The 14,916-nt window shown below is 34.9% G+C and overlaps 1 long non-coding RNA gene across 1 annotated transcript in view; it reads left to right on the forward strand.

Moving 5' to 3' along the window:
* Nucleotides 1–14,916, forward strand: part of LOC140845045 (uncharacterized) — a 99,005-nt gene that overhangs the window by 10,491 nt on the left and 73,598 nt on the right. The window contains exon 2 of the long non-coding RNA XR_012123668.1: nucleotides 6,309–6,362. This is a non-coding gene — a long non-coding RNA (uncharacterized lncRNA). The remainder of the gene's footprint in view (nucleotides 1–6,308; nucleotides 6,363–14,916) is intronic.

The raw sequence follows: 14,916 nt of genomic DNA on the forward strand, positions 1-14,916 counted from the left end.
GCCTGGTTTTGATATTAGTGATGCTGGCCTGATAGAATGAGTTTGGAAGTATTCCTTCTTCTTCTACTCTTTGGAAAACTTAAGGAGCATGGGTCCTTTGGTCTTCACTAAATGTTTGATAAAATTCAGTGGTGAAGCCATCTGGTCCATAAGTTTTGTTCTTAGATAGGTTTTTTATTACCAGTTCAGTTTCATGGCTGCTAATTGGTCTGTTCAGATTTTCTGTTTCTTTATGGGTCAGCCTTGGAAGTTGTATTTTTCTAGAAAGTTGTCCACTTCTAGGTTATCCAATTTGTTACCATATAATTTTTCATAGTATTCTCTAATAATTCTTTTTATTTCTGAGGTGCCATAGTGATTTTTCCTTTCTCATTTCTTATTCTGTTTATGTGAGTAAACCCCTTTTTTTTCTTGATAAGTTTGCCTAGGATTTATCTATTTTGTTTATTTTCTCAAAGAGCCAGCTCTGCTTTCATTGATTCTTTCTATTTTATTCTTCTCAATTTTATTTATGTCTGCTCTAAGCTTTATTATGTCCCTCCTTCTACTGACTTTGGGCCTCATTTGTTCTTCTTTTTCTAGTTTGTGTAATTGTGAGTTTAGACTGCTTTTATGGGATTGTTCTTCTTTCCTAAGGTAGGCTTGTATTGCAATATACTTTCTCTTAGCACGGCCTTGGCTGTGTCCCACAGATTTTGTGTTGCTGCATTATTGTTGTCATTCGTCTCCATTATATTGCTTGATCTCTGTTTTTATTTCATCATTGATCCATTGGTTATTTAGGAGCATGTTGTGAAGCCTCCATGTGTTTGTGGAATTTTTCATTTTCTTTGCATAATTTAATTCTAGTTTCATACCTTTGTGGTCTCAGAAAGTGGTTGGTACAATTTCAATCTTTCTGAATTTACTGAGGCTCTTTTTGTGGTCTAGTATATGATCTATTCTTGAAAATGTTCCATGTGCACTTGAGAACAATGTGTATTCTGCTGCTTTTGGGTATAGAGTTCTGTAGATGTCTGTTAGTTCCATCTGTTCTAATGTGTTGTTCAGTGCCTCTGTCTCCTTACTTATTTTCTATCTGTTGATCTGTCCTTCAGAGTTAGTGGGGTGTTAAAGTTTCCTAGACTGAATGCATTGCATTCTATTTCCCCTTTTAATTCTGTTAGTATTTGTTTCACGTATGTAGGTGCTCCTGTGTTGGGTGCATCGATATTTATAACGGTTATATCTTTTTGTTGGATTGACCCTTTTATCATTATGTAATGTCCTTCTTTGTCTCTTGTGACTTTCTTTGTTTTGAAGTCTATTTTGTCTGATACAAGTACTGCAATTCCTGCTTTTTTCTCCCTATTAGTTGCATGAAATATCTTTTTCGTTCCCTTCATTTTTAGACTGTGCATGTCTTTGGGTTTAAAGTGAGCCTCTTGTAGGCAGCATATAGGTTGGTCTTGTTTCTTTATCCATTCAGTGACTCTGTGTCTTTTGATTGGTGCATTCAGTCCATTTACATTTAGGGTAACTATCCATAGGTATGTACTTATTGCCTCTGCAGGCTTTAGATTTGTGGTTACCAAAGGTTTAAGGGTTAACTTCTTTACTGTCTAAGAGTCTAACTTAACTCACTTAATATACTATTACAAACACAATCTAAAGGTTCCTTTTTATTTTTTTTCTCCTCCTTTTTCTTCCTCCTCTATTCTTTATATATTAGGTATCATATTCTGTTCTCTTTGTCTATCCCTTGATTAACTTTGTGGATAGTTAATTTAATTTTGCATTTGCTTAGTAATTAGCTGTTCTACTTTCTTTACTGTGGTTTTATTACCTCTGTTGACAGCTATTAAACCTTAGGAACACTCCCATCTATAGCAGTCTCTCCAAAATACACTGTATAGGTGGTTTGTGGGAGCTAAATTCTCTCAGATTTTGCTTATCTGTAAAAGTTGTTTAATCCCTCCTTCAAATTTAAATGATAATCTTGCCAGATAAAGTATTCTTGGTATCGAGGCCCTTCTGCTTCATTGCATTAAATACATCATGCCATGCCCTACTGGCCTGTAAAGTTTCTGCTGCGAAGTCTGATGATAGCCCGATGGGCTTTCTTTTGTATGTGATCTTGTCTCTCTGGCTGTTTTTAATAGTCTGTCCTTATCCTTTGTCTTTGCCATTTGAATTACTATATGTCTTGGTGTTGTCTTCCTTGGGTCTCTTGTGTTGGGAGATCTGTGTACCTCCATGGACTGAGGAACTATTTCCTTCCCCAGATTGGGGAAGTTTCCAGCAGTTACCTCCTCAAAGACACTTTCTATCCCTTTTTCTATCCTCTTCTTCTTCTGGTACCCCTATAATGCAAATATTGTTCTGTTTGGATTGGTCACACAGTTCTCTCAATATTCTTTCATTATTAGATATCCTTTTTTCTCTCTGTGCCTCAGCTTCTTTGTATTCCTCTTCTGTAGTTTCTATTTCATTTATGGTCTCCTCTACCATATCTAATCTGCTTTTAATACCCTCCATTGTGCTCTTCAATGATTAGATCTCCAACTGGAATTCATTCTTGAGTTCTTGAATATCTTTCTGTACTTCCATGAGCACATTAATGATTTTTATTTTAAATTGCATTTCAGGAAGATTCATGAGGTTGATGTCATTTAACTCTTTCTCAGAAGTTGTATTAATAATTTTACTTTGAACCTGTTTCCTTTGGAGTTTAATATTTGTATTTGGCATCCTCTAGTGTCAGGAAGTTCTACTCTCTGGAGCTTCTCAGCCTGGGAAGCAATATCCAGGGTTGCAAGGGAGTGATATTGCTGCCTGGGGGGAGGAAAGAGCTGTTTCCTGCTCATTGGTTGCTTTGCCTGTCTCCAGTGCCTCAACCAGTGGGCCGAGCACACCAGTATAAGCCTCTATGCTTTGTGTTTGTAGTTGCTGTAGACAGATTTTTCACTCTGGCTGGCCTCATGCCAGGATAGGGTTTGGTTTGCAAGCCAGGTGGGGCTGGCCAGTAGAAAGGCGCAGTAGGCTGCGTATCACAGAAGGGGTCCTTGGAGCTGTGTAGCCAGCCAGGGAGCTGGAGCACCTGGAGATCATGAAAGCTCCCAAACTGATGGGCAGAGTGCACCCAGACAATTTTGTCTACCTGTCCTTTCTCCTGAGCAGTAAGCTCTGTGCAATCCTTGCGCCTTTAGCAGCCTCCCTCTTGCTAAGGGCTTCCTTATTAGGATGTCTCTCAGTCTTCCCGCCTTTCTTTTGTCCCAGAGCAGCCGGATATGGATCCCTGCTTTCCACGAGCAGCTGGAATCTCAGTCTCTCCAGGAATTCTACCTGTCTTAGGTTTCCGACTCCCTAATCACAAGAGTACCATGCAAGCACCATGAAATGTAGGTTTGTGCTCCCAGAGAAGATCTCCGGAGTTAGGCATTCAGCAGTCCCAGGCCTCCACTCCTTCCCCGCTCCATTTCTCTTCCTCCCACCTGTGAGCTGGGGTGGGGGAGGGGCTTGGGTCCTGCCCAGCCACAGCTTTGGTATGTTACCCTATTCTGTGAGGTTTATTCTTTTCTTCAGGTGTTTGCCATTTGGTGTCATCCTCTTTCCTGTTGCTCTTTCAGGATTAGTTGTATTAATTATATTTTTGTATTATATGCAGTTTTAGGAGGAAGCCTCTGTCTCACCTCTCACACCACCGTCTTTAATCCAATTTCTGAAACTCACTATTTTTAAGATTTGAGATGACAGGAAATTTTTGCAATAGCTCCATCAAATGGGAAGTATACAAAATATTTGCCTTTTAAACATAAAAATGCAGGAAATGAAACACAACTATTCCTTTATTGTTAGCTCATTTTCCCAGTCTTTTAATGACACTGTCTAACTAAAATGGGATAGTATTATTCTCTCTTCAATAGTTTTCATAGCCATAGTTCTCTCTGCCATTTGAGGAAATCTCAAGATTAGCAATAGGGGGTTTATCAATAAAAGATTCTTCTCCTCTCCCTACCCTCAAAACCATAGAGTTGGACTCTAAGAGAATATATTATTTTTGCTTGTGTGTATGGAGTGGAATCATCAAAATTAAATCTTTAGCAACATTTTCTCCCTGGAGTGTGAGCATTTTGAACTTATTTGGAGGATTTCAACATAGGAGTGTTAAAAATATTGGACATTTGTAGGAGTTATTACCTTTATTGCAAAAACTGGGGCAGACAATGAAAAGATATATTTAATTAATTAGAAGGAAGAAGTAAATACTAATGTTCATACTAACTTCAATTAGATGTTGTTTCCTGAGAAGCTAACACATGATATGTTACTTGGTTTTGTTTTGTTTTTCTAAAGTAGAACAGGTTTCAAGTCTTGAACTGGTCAAAAATGGGAAAAATAAAAGATTGCAGTTTGGAATCTCTCTTCCCTTAAATTTCAAATACATAAATTTTGCATAAAACTTTACTCAAACAATTAACATACCTAATAAAATTTTGAGTCACCGACTTCAGCCATTTGCAGCAACTGTAGGAGTGGGAGAAATGAAAAAAAATTCCTTACATGTTTTCCTCCCACTGCCTTTCTTCCTGGTAAAGGTCACAATTTTGCTTTATGATAGACTGGGTTATAGATTGTTGGAGCGAAGAGAGACTTTTCAGTCATCTAGGCTCACTTTCTTGATCTATGTAGAAAAGGAAACTGAGACCCAGAGAATTTAAATTACTTGCCCAAGGTCACAAAACCAAAAATAAAGAGATAGGATCTAGACAATACAGAGCAAGGGAGAGTCTTCTCTGTTAGTTACTTTTTGTGGTTGTTTAGTTTGCTTAGTTTTTGTGTTGGCTTAGTTCAAATATGTTAGCCCTGTAAGACATTAATTTGGGTAAGTCAGCTAAAAATACTTGTACTTGTTTCCCAATATAACAAGGATAAGAAAAAACAATCTAGAGCATAGGAATGAAAAGAGAAATGGCCCACAGAACAAGTGAGACACAGCATATGTGCTTTGGTTTTTAAGCCTCTGGGCCAAAATCACACTTATGATCTTGGTAACTAAAAAGAATCTTGTTCCTGGAATGCTTGTAGAAACCTGAATTAGTCATAAGCCTCTTAGGAAAGAATTCATCCTTTGTTTGATACTGAAATGATTCTTAATCAGAAAGTCAAGCAAGCCTTTTTTATTGTTATGGGTCTAGTCATATAGCACTTGTCAGTGTAACAAATCCCTTTGAACCTTTGACTAGAGAACCATCTATTTTGAATGATTTTAGTATGGACTTGATGATCTCATGAGGTCTCTCCCTGTTCTATCATTCTTTCCCTATTGGTGCCAGCACAACAAACCTCACATGCTTGTTTCTGGGAATTTGAGTAGCTAGCAATGATAGAATTTCTAATTGTACACTTAATTCTACTGGGAAATAACAAAAGTTTATTCCAGAATATTGCTAGATTCATTATTCTAAAAGCTTTAAATGAGAAGGACTCAAATGTCAATATCCAGGACAAAACAAATCCAATGAAGTGATGTATCAAATATTTGCACCTTCTGATAACTTAAGTGGTCAATCTAGCTTCTGGTTTTCCTTCTACCCAATTCCTGCCTCCTTCACCCCCACCCCAAATCTGTTACTGCCTGTAGCCAGAGGATAAACATTCCTTTCTAATCTTTCACAGGTAGGAGACTGACCAAAAGCTCCATTCTGTCCTTAATTAAAGTTTTCCATTTTGCTAAAAGATAAGAAGCACTCTACCTTTACATCTGAAGTCTCTAGGAACAAATTTATCTTGATATTACATTAAAATACAACATTCAAAATAATATCTGGCATCTTCTTGACATTCCAGAGGCATTCTTGAAGTAAGTGATGGCAAAAGTAGCTAAAAATGGTGAAGGAAATTACAGAAGTGTTTGACTGTCATCCAAAAGATTCTAACAGGAAAATTTCCCTCTACCCTACAAGCATCTAAAGGCTTTGTACCAAAGAATGCTAAAGATTTTAACTGGCTGGCAAAATACATAGCAGGTGGCAAAATATTTTGACTTGGTAACTGAACATTTTCTTTTTATGCACATACTTGACCATTTTATAAGCAAAAATAATTAGAAAACAGAAAAATCAGTGATAATTTACATATAAAATATATTGTATTTGAAAACAGCAAAATTCTTCAATTTTTCATACAAAGCTCTACGAAACTCAAATCCTGATACCCTGGACTCGCCTGGTGCCTCCCTGCCATACTGAAATACTGTGAATAATCCTTTATGCTTACTCTTATGAATCAACATGAAATTTGACAAGACTTTCCCTTCCTCATTTCAGATACGACTCACTGCTCTTGGTGTAATCCCCAAGGACCAGAAGCTCTACTTTAAAGTAAGGAAACAAAAGAAGCACCTTTAATTCAAGCTGGTTTACTCAGAGAACTCTAATAGTAACTATTCACTGACTTAAGTTCACATTGTAAAACTGAGTGCTTGAAGTGTCCTCTCTAACTTTCCCTGGGGAAACCAATGTTGAAAAGCTGGAGAGGTAACCTGACTGATAAGTGTTAGACTTGAAGTTTATCAGCATTCTACTTAAACCATTCATTATCTCTAGGTTGCTATTGAATTTTAGCTTTGGGAGCATTTTATTTTATTTTCAAGATTGTGGATCATCTTCCCTCCAGACCCCTCTGATCTTGTATGCAAAAAGTAATAGATCTGAGCTATTTCTTAAAAACCTTTATAATTTTAAAACTTGATCCCTTTTTCTGTGGCATATAATCACTACCCCACCTCCCACTGTTTCTCAGACTTAGAAAATGCTGTAGAGCTCAGTTCACTACAGAAATCTTAAATCATCTAGAGATGCCTATGGTTTTTCAAATACTGAAATAAGAAGGAAAAAAAAGAACATAGCACTCTAAGTAAAATTCTACTTACCCTTACATGAAAACAGGGAAAAATAAATAAAAAGCTCAGGCCCCTTTACTTTTCCAAATCCTAGAAACATCTAAGTCCCAAGAGAAACTGTTTCTTGGTTTAGAAGATGAGAAAAGTTTAAGTTAAACAATGATACTTTTTCCATTTCTTAAAAAAAGGCCAGCAGAAGCACATGCTCTGCTGGACAAATTGTTTCAGCAGATGTTCATTGTCCCAAGGAGAAAACAGCGCCTACTCTGAAGCTTAGCACTTGCAAATTTAGGGACTTAAATACTTTTAACTTGAAATGGTCCACATGTTATGAATGAGCTGTAAATATTAAAATAATTTATATGAGCAAGTAGTTGCATTTTACTACTAAGTCCACAGAATGCCAGTAATTGTTTTGTCACGATATGGTGATGCAGTGATTATTGCCCATCTGAGATTTTCAAGCTTCTGTATTTTTTTTACATTTACAATGGCACCCTGAAATAATATTAATAATTATAATAACATTTACAGAGTATTTACAATGTACCAAGCACTCATACTTATCCTATGAGCTAAGTACTATTAATATGCCTATTTTAAAATGTGTAAACTAAGGTTAACAAAGGTTAAGAGACTTACCTAAATCACAGATCCTAGAAGAGGTTGTATTGGCATTTGAATGTAGGCAGTTTGTAGTCAAACTAACCCAGGGGTTGTCAAACCTTTTCTGTAAAGCACTAGGTAATAAATATTTCAGGCTTTATAAGCCATAAAGTCTACGTTGTAGCTACTCAACTCTATTTACAGAACAAAAGCAGCCAAAGACAAATAAGTTAATGAGTGAAGGTGGTTTGTTACGAATAACTTTATATATGAACACTGAAATTTGAATTTCATAAAATTTCATGAGCCACAAAGTACTATCTTTCTTTGGATATTTTTTTCAACTGTTTAAAACGTAAAAACAATTCTGACCCCATGGGTTGTACAAAAACATGTGGCAGGCTGGATTTGACCCACAGACTAGTTGTCACCCCCTCCTTAAGGCTCTTAATGAACATATTGTTTTTCTAATAGTGTCTTTTTATAATGTTTTCTTAAGTAGCTAATAGAACTGTATTTACGTTCTAGCATTATCAAATTGTCAGACTTTTATCGTATAAAATTACGTTCTGGGAAATAAGACGTTTTTTATATTATATAATTTAGGCTGAATCATATGCAATTTGCCAATATTGAACAGTTTGACCTTTAAAAATGGCAATTTTATGTGTTTCAACATACTTTTATAAATGTCTGTCACTTTAGTAGGTAACATTTTTTAGTGCTATTAAAGCATAAGTTAGTGACCAGGGGGACATTATATAAACAATTCAAGCATAAGATATGTAACACACAAGATGATCTTTAAGGTTTCTTTGAATTTTTTCTATGAAGTGAATTATAGTATATAATATGAAATGAATGAGAGTATATAGTATGAAATGAAAATGAAAATGAAAATATAATATGAAATGAAATTATAATCTAGGACTGAAGTTATAAACAGGAATATATTATTACATAATTTAACTGTGACAGGTACTGAACTGTATTTTCTCTTAATTTCCATAATGATACTATGAAATAAGTATCTTTACTCAGTTCATGATTGAAGCAATCTAGGTTCTTGGAGCCTAGGTATACTGGCTGAATTCAGATCACTAATAGATGGCAAAGCATGGGCTTGAACAAAGAAGAAAAGACTATTCTGCTCACACAACAAAGGCAATTTCACTGCACTATGTCAGCACCACTAAGACTTTTATGATACAACTTATTTTTCAAATTCATCTCTAGAAAACAGTAGTAAGCCATGTTAGAATTTCTCTCATTGTCAGTAAACTCCAGAAAATATACTCACATAACTTTTGAACATTTTTATAGCCACATTTATATTTTCTTTTGTATAATTTATTTATACCAATAACCCCCTAATTGGATAAGATTTCAATTTGTTTTTACATGGAAAAGAAGAGGAAGATGGGAATCATAGGTTTTGGTAAATGCAATCTTAACAAGCTGATGATTACTTAAAACTCGTAAGATTATAAAGTCTGAGAATTTTAGAGTATTAAATACTTTTTTCACATTTTAATCTATCAGTTCAACATTTAACTCCCATATATAATAAGAAACAATTCTGTACATACAAAGAAAATAAGCATTAGGGGAGGAAAGAAACTACAAAGTAAAATTGAAAGAATATCTAGATCAGAACACTGAAATTAAAATACGTTGCCACATTTACACTTCTCATTCCCTACCTAAAGAAGAAACCAATAACCTCATAAATGACTCTTGAGGAATAAATTATAAAATAGGTAAGAATTTCTAAAGAATTTACCAGAGACAGCCACCAGAGGAAAAGAATCACTCCACGGTATAGACTGGAAAGATATATTACTGCTCTTTCTCTCTTTTTTTTTCCTTTTTCCTTTCTTTTCTTTCCTTTTCTCCTTTTTTCTTGGCATAGCAAATAAAATAAATTTCAGGTGTGACTGGCCTCTTTTCTCACAATTTTCCACCTTGTCTTTTTCCCCCTAAATGCCAACTTGACTAGTCTTACTAACATTATTTCAATTCATCAGATATTCCATGTCCCTTCTTTCAAATTACTTCAAAGTCAGTGTTCTAGAATGCATAGCAAGCGAGGTAAAAACAGAGACATCTGCCAGAAAATGAAGTTCATAAATTAATGAAAATCAAGAAAAGGTTCCTGGCAAGCCCCAAGAAATAACAGGCTTACATGAAAAAAGAAAAGTATGAACAAACTTTTGCAACCATTTAGAAGCACCAGACTCTGTTGCTACTGTTTTGTTTCTAACATAGTATAGACTAAGATAAAAAATGGTTGAAGGAAAGGGGATTTGGGATCTTGTGATCCACTAGACCATAATCACTAGAAATGCAGGATTTGTGTCTTACTGCTGAATATCCAACATAAAACTGTTTCTGGAACATGAATAAATGAATAACATGAATGACTGTTTCTGGTACTCCATAAATATTTATAGAATGAATGAATGATTATTGAAGAGTGACTTTGAACATGAAATCAGGACCACAGCAATTAAACAGATGACTTTATTTTCTTGCTTAATGGGTCCTTCTTTATCCACAAGTAGAAGCAAGGAGGGAAATGTTCTGCAAGTCATAAAGACAAAGCACTATTTAGTAATAAACGCATAACATGAGCTTAAAGATAAAGTGACCATTGTCATTTTGGCACTGGTAATAAGGGAAAACTTGACAATCCAGTCACATCGTGATTTCTATTTTAAATAGAGATTCTAGAAAGTTCCACTAAAAATTAGGTGTGATCCGAAGGCCAATATTGTAAATAGAAGGACTAGTTCACTCTAAATGAGATACTTCAACTTAATCTTATACTTGACTGGGTTTCTTGGGTTATAGATCAGAGTAATACTATAAGTACAGTGTATCTTGATTGCTACAAAGGGTTTGACAAATATTCTTTGTCATGAGATCTCAGATTGTTCTGAACATAGAAATTCTAACCCATCATCATGCATTTAGCCATGACAAGGCATGTGAAACCTTTAAAGCAGGGTTTCTCAATCTCAGCATTGTTAACTTCTGGAATCTGATACTTCTCTGTTGTGGGGCGTGTCCTGTGTATTGTGCAGTGTTAGGCAGCATCCTTGTCCTCTACACACTTGATGCCAGGAGTACCCTGCCCCCTCTGCTATCAGGACCAAAAAATACCTTCAGACATTGCCAAATTGACAACTGCTCAAAAAGAAGGGAGAGAAGAGACAGCATTCTTAGGTTTTAGAAATGCTTTATAAGCAAACATGGACAAAGGAACTTAATAAAAATGATTAAAAAATCATGTCATTGCAGTTGAGGAGTTAAAAATCCCAGTTTAACATAATAATTAAGGACAAAAGAAAGGAATGTCTCTCATGGCTTATCAGAGCAAGATAAAGTTTGGTGCTGCTAATTGTGTATACAGAAGCAATAGGACAATTAAAATTACTAAAATATTTTATGTGTGTCTTCTGCATTCAGGCAAACAACCTTCTAGTATAGAGACAATCTTTAGGTAATAAGGAGAATGCTTTATTAATTAATATATTATTCTGAATTCCTAAAGCCAGGGAAATTTCATACTAAAATAGTATGATTCAATTAGCAATCAAAGGAACAATGCTTTAGAAACCTTTGAAATGATGAGTTATACCATAAAATAAATAACCCAATTTTCAAAAAAAGAATGGGTGGATGTTAAAAAGTTGATAAGCAATTTAGTAAGGATCCCTGAAATAGTTCTAGAACAATTAAAGAAATGTTGTGCCTGCAAAAAAGAAAAATTAACTGTCACAAACCTTTAGAGTTCACTCTAAATGAGTTACTTCAACTTAATCTTATACTTGACTGGGTTTCATGGATTATACATCAGAGTCATGTCATAAATACAGTGTATCTTGATTGCTACAAAAGGTTTGACAAATACTCTTCGACTATCTGTGGTTTTGCACACAAACTTAAAAAGCATGGGCTGATTGGTCAAACACAATTTCCCTTACACCACCAGCTAACCATTCCCCCACTTGTTATGATGTTCACACACTCATCCTTGTTATAATGCTTTTGGGAATCTCTAGGATTCCTCAAAATAAAGTTTCAAAGTCATTAGATTCAATAATCAATAACTGCCCTTAAAAGTCTATCGTTTTGTGGTATTTTAGTCACTGTGATCTATAAACTATTATGAAATTCAACTCTTCTTAATTAAGGTTAAACATAAATTTTACAGACTGATTTCCATCCCAATCTATGTGGTTGCCATTCTTTTTGCAAAATTCTTAATCAACAGAGAAACAAATCAGTTAATATTTGTTTAATCTTTAATTTAACATATACCAAAAATAAAGTCAAGAGTTTGTTACGCTTGTATTAAATATTTCCTCTATAGTTAGTTTATTAATCTCTGTTATACTGACAAAGAAGATTTGATATGCTGGAAATGGGAAGAAATCTTCCTGTAAGATATTGTATGTCTTACTTTTTCTCCAGTTCACCATCCCACATATTCACCTGTCACCTTGCTCCAATAATTTCAAAAATGACTAAGTAAAAATTTTACCAGCCTCCATATTTTATACACTATAGTACCAATAACATCAAAAGTATATATTCAGGGAAAAGAGCACTTTTTAACAATGAAGAAAGGAGTATCAACTAGGAGACAGAATTGTTGAATTACATACATCTTAATTGGAAACAAATGCATAGTTCCAACAAAAATGCTGTCACACCACGTATATGTAACTACAAACCATGCATTTATTTACACAACCTACTTCAATTTTGCTACTAAAGAAAAAATTCAGTGTAATGAATTTGTGATTTACTGTGATTAGTTAATTAAAAGATGTATAGGAATTCAAGAAAGGAGACTTCAGTAGACAAGTTAAAAATAAATGGATGGAATGCATGTCATATTCAACTATCACTTCATCGCTATTATTCCACATAATAGTTTTCTTGCCAGAGCATTGGTTCACTTCTGGAAAACCCAAATCATATTATCATGTAAAGGCATGCTACAATGATTTCTTTCCACCACCAACTAGGGTTCATCTTACACAGGCCAAAGTTATATTCAGGTTTCTTCAAATTCTGAACAAATGGAAATTTACCTATTGAGACAACAAATATTTGACCAAACTTGTATCCATTTTTGATGATCTTCCTTGTAAAGAAAATATATTCCTAGGAAACCCAGAGCCATGGAGGAGATGAGGTACAATATGACTTTGAAAGAAAAGGCCATTAACAGCACTCAACTAGGTTCCTCTGCCAATTGGATAACACTTGTTTTTTTTTTAATTTTTAATTTTATTTGTTTTTTATTCAGGTATAATTGTCACACAACATTATACTAGTTTCAGGTGTACAACAAACATAATGATTTGATACTTGTATGTATTGGACATTTGTTTTCAATGTATAGTCTGTGTGAACTGTGCGATGTTATAAGCATAAATTCATAAGGATAGCAGAGTTCAATCAAAGCCTATGAAAGTATGAGCTCCTTAAGACTGAGAAAATGATCTGACCTAACAAATACAGCTCACAGTGTTTTTTCAAGCAGTTGCCCTACATTGTGAACCACAGTGGGCACTGCATTCGTGAGCCTGGGAAAAACTAACTTTGAATCAAGAAATGCTATTTTCCTTCCTGAGGAGGAACTGTAACTTCTGTTTGATTCACACCTAGATGTAAGCTGTGTTGAGTACAAGGACCCTGATTTTATCTTCATCTTAAAGACAAAATCATGAAGAAAAAAGCCAACAAAGATGAGATCAATAAAATATGTTCAGATCTTTTTAAGAGAGATAATTAACCAAGTTATACCTAAAGTCAGCAAGTTTTCCTTTTGAAGTTAAATATAAATTCCATTTCTCAGTTAGAACCAGTCAAAAAAGATTTAAAATCTCTTCTCCAAGTAGAAGTATTTTCTTTTATAGCAATAATGAGTATTTCAACTGTAAACACAGTCTTGGTTTACATGTATTTATTATTCTGAAATCAAGAAACAAGCTCTGTAGCCACTCTCACAGACATCCATTATTATCTCTCTTTTTTTTTTTTCTTTTCTCAGAACCTTTAGAGGACAGAAAATCAACTTAACATGATTTTACATGGAAATATCCCAAATAAGAATCATCATTTTAGATCAGCTCACTCACTCAAGATAAAAACATTTAAGTTACTTAGGAAAAGCTGAGCATTAGGAAGAAGACAGCACTTTCAAATCCAAATCTTACCTGGTAAATTGAAATGAAACAACACCTCTGAAAGCCTTCTCGATTTGCGCTCCTCTCCTCAGGGGACAACTAAATCACAGCAGCCTATATTCTTAAACCCTCAAAGAAAAATCAGGAAGCTTGATCTGAGCACATAATGGCCTGCATAATGTAAGAAAGCAGCCGTTTCTTGGCAACTAGAAAACAATCCTTTTCAATTAACTCACAGCAATTGGCCCACATTTGTTGTTAAAAACAGAGTAGAGAAAATGTTTAAAGGATTCAAAAGAACCTGGTAATAGCTCACCAAGAAAGTCAGATCAGTTTGTTCATTTTGAAAAGCATTTATAATTAATTGACTGCCCATTCAATTACCTAACCCTTTCCCAAGAACTTTTATTGACATACCTGTCTCACTCACTTGTTGCATATTGTTTGTTTAAAACCCCAATCCTGAATATGTCCTTGCATCTGCTTTTGCAGAAACACAGTACAAAAGGTGCAAGATGATTCTAGCCAACCAGTGGTATATAATGTTATCCTGGCCTTGGTCATTTTCCATACCATATTTTGCTTTCTAAGATACCGGCTTGATTGTTGCCCTGGATGCTCATTAGGATACATAATTAAAAGCATTTGTGTGTTATATTCTCTTTCTATTAAGGACCATCTCCAGCAGGAACTAATTTTGGTGATAAAGAAGTTCATTTGGACTGGGCAGATTCTGTGCTAATTTAACTGTTTTGTGGGGGCTTATATACAATTATGAGAGTTCAGTGAAATCTTTGGACAACCTTGGGATGGTGTGCATTCTCACATACAAATTAGAAATTTCATATATCAATAGGGGTCCATATGAGGGACCTCTATTTAAGAATCTTTGTTCAAAAAGGCAAGTGGTAAGGAAAATATGTTACACACAGATAAATTTTTGCTGTAAAATTTTACCATTGCAAATGGTAGTTTTAACTATCTAGTATGGTTATATGTCCCAAATGAGAAGAAAGCTTCAGATGGGTAGTTTCCATCTCCAACCAAAGCCAGACTGGATGAATTTTGTCTTCCTCACTCCTGCACTTTGCCAGGATTGAACAAGAGTGTGTATTATGGTGTTTACCTTCAACACATCTTTTGTTTTCATTTTTTCTCCTTTTATCACCCAAATCTCACTAAAATGTGCCGACCTTGTCCTGCTATCATTAACAGGCAATT

The sequence above is a fragment of the Manis javanica genome, chromosome 12, assembly GCF_040802235.1.
Source record: "Manis javanica isolate MJ-LG chromosome 12, MJ_LKY, whole genome shotgun sequence".
Classification (NCBI taxonomy): Eukaryota; Metazoa; Chordata; class Mammalia; order Pholidota; family Manidae; genus Manis; species Manis javanica.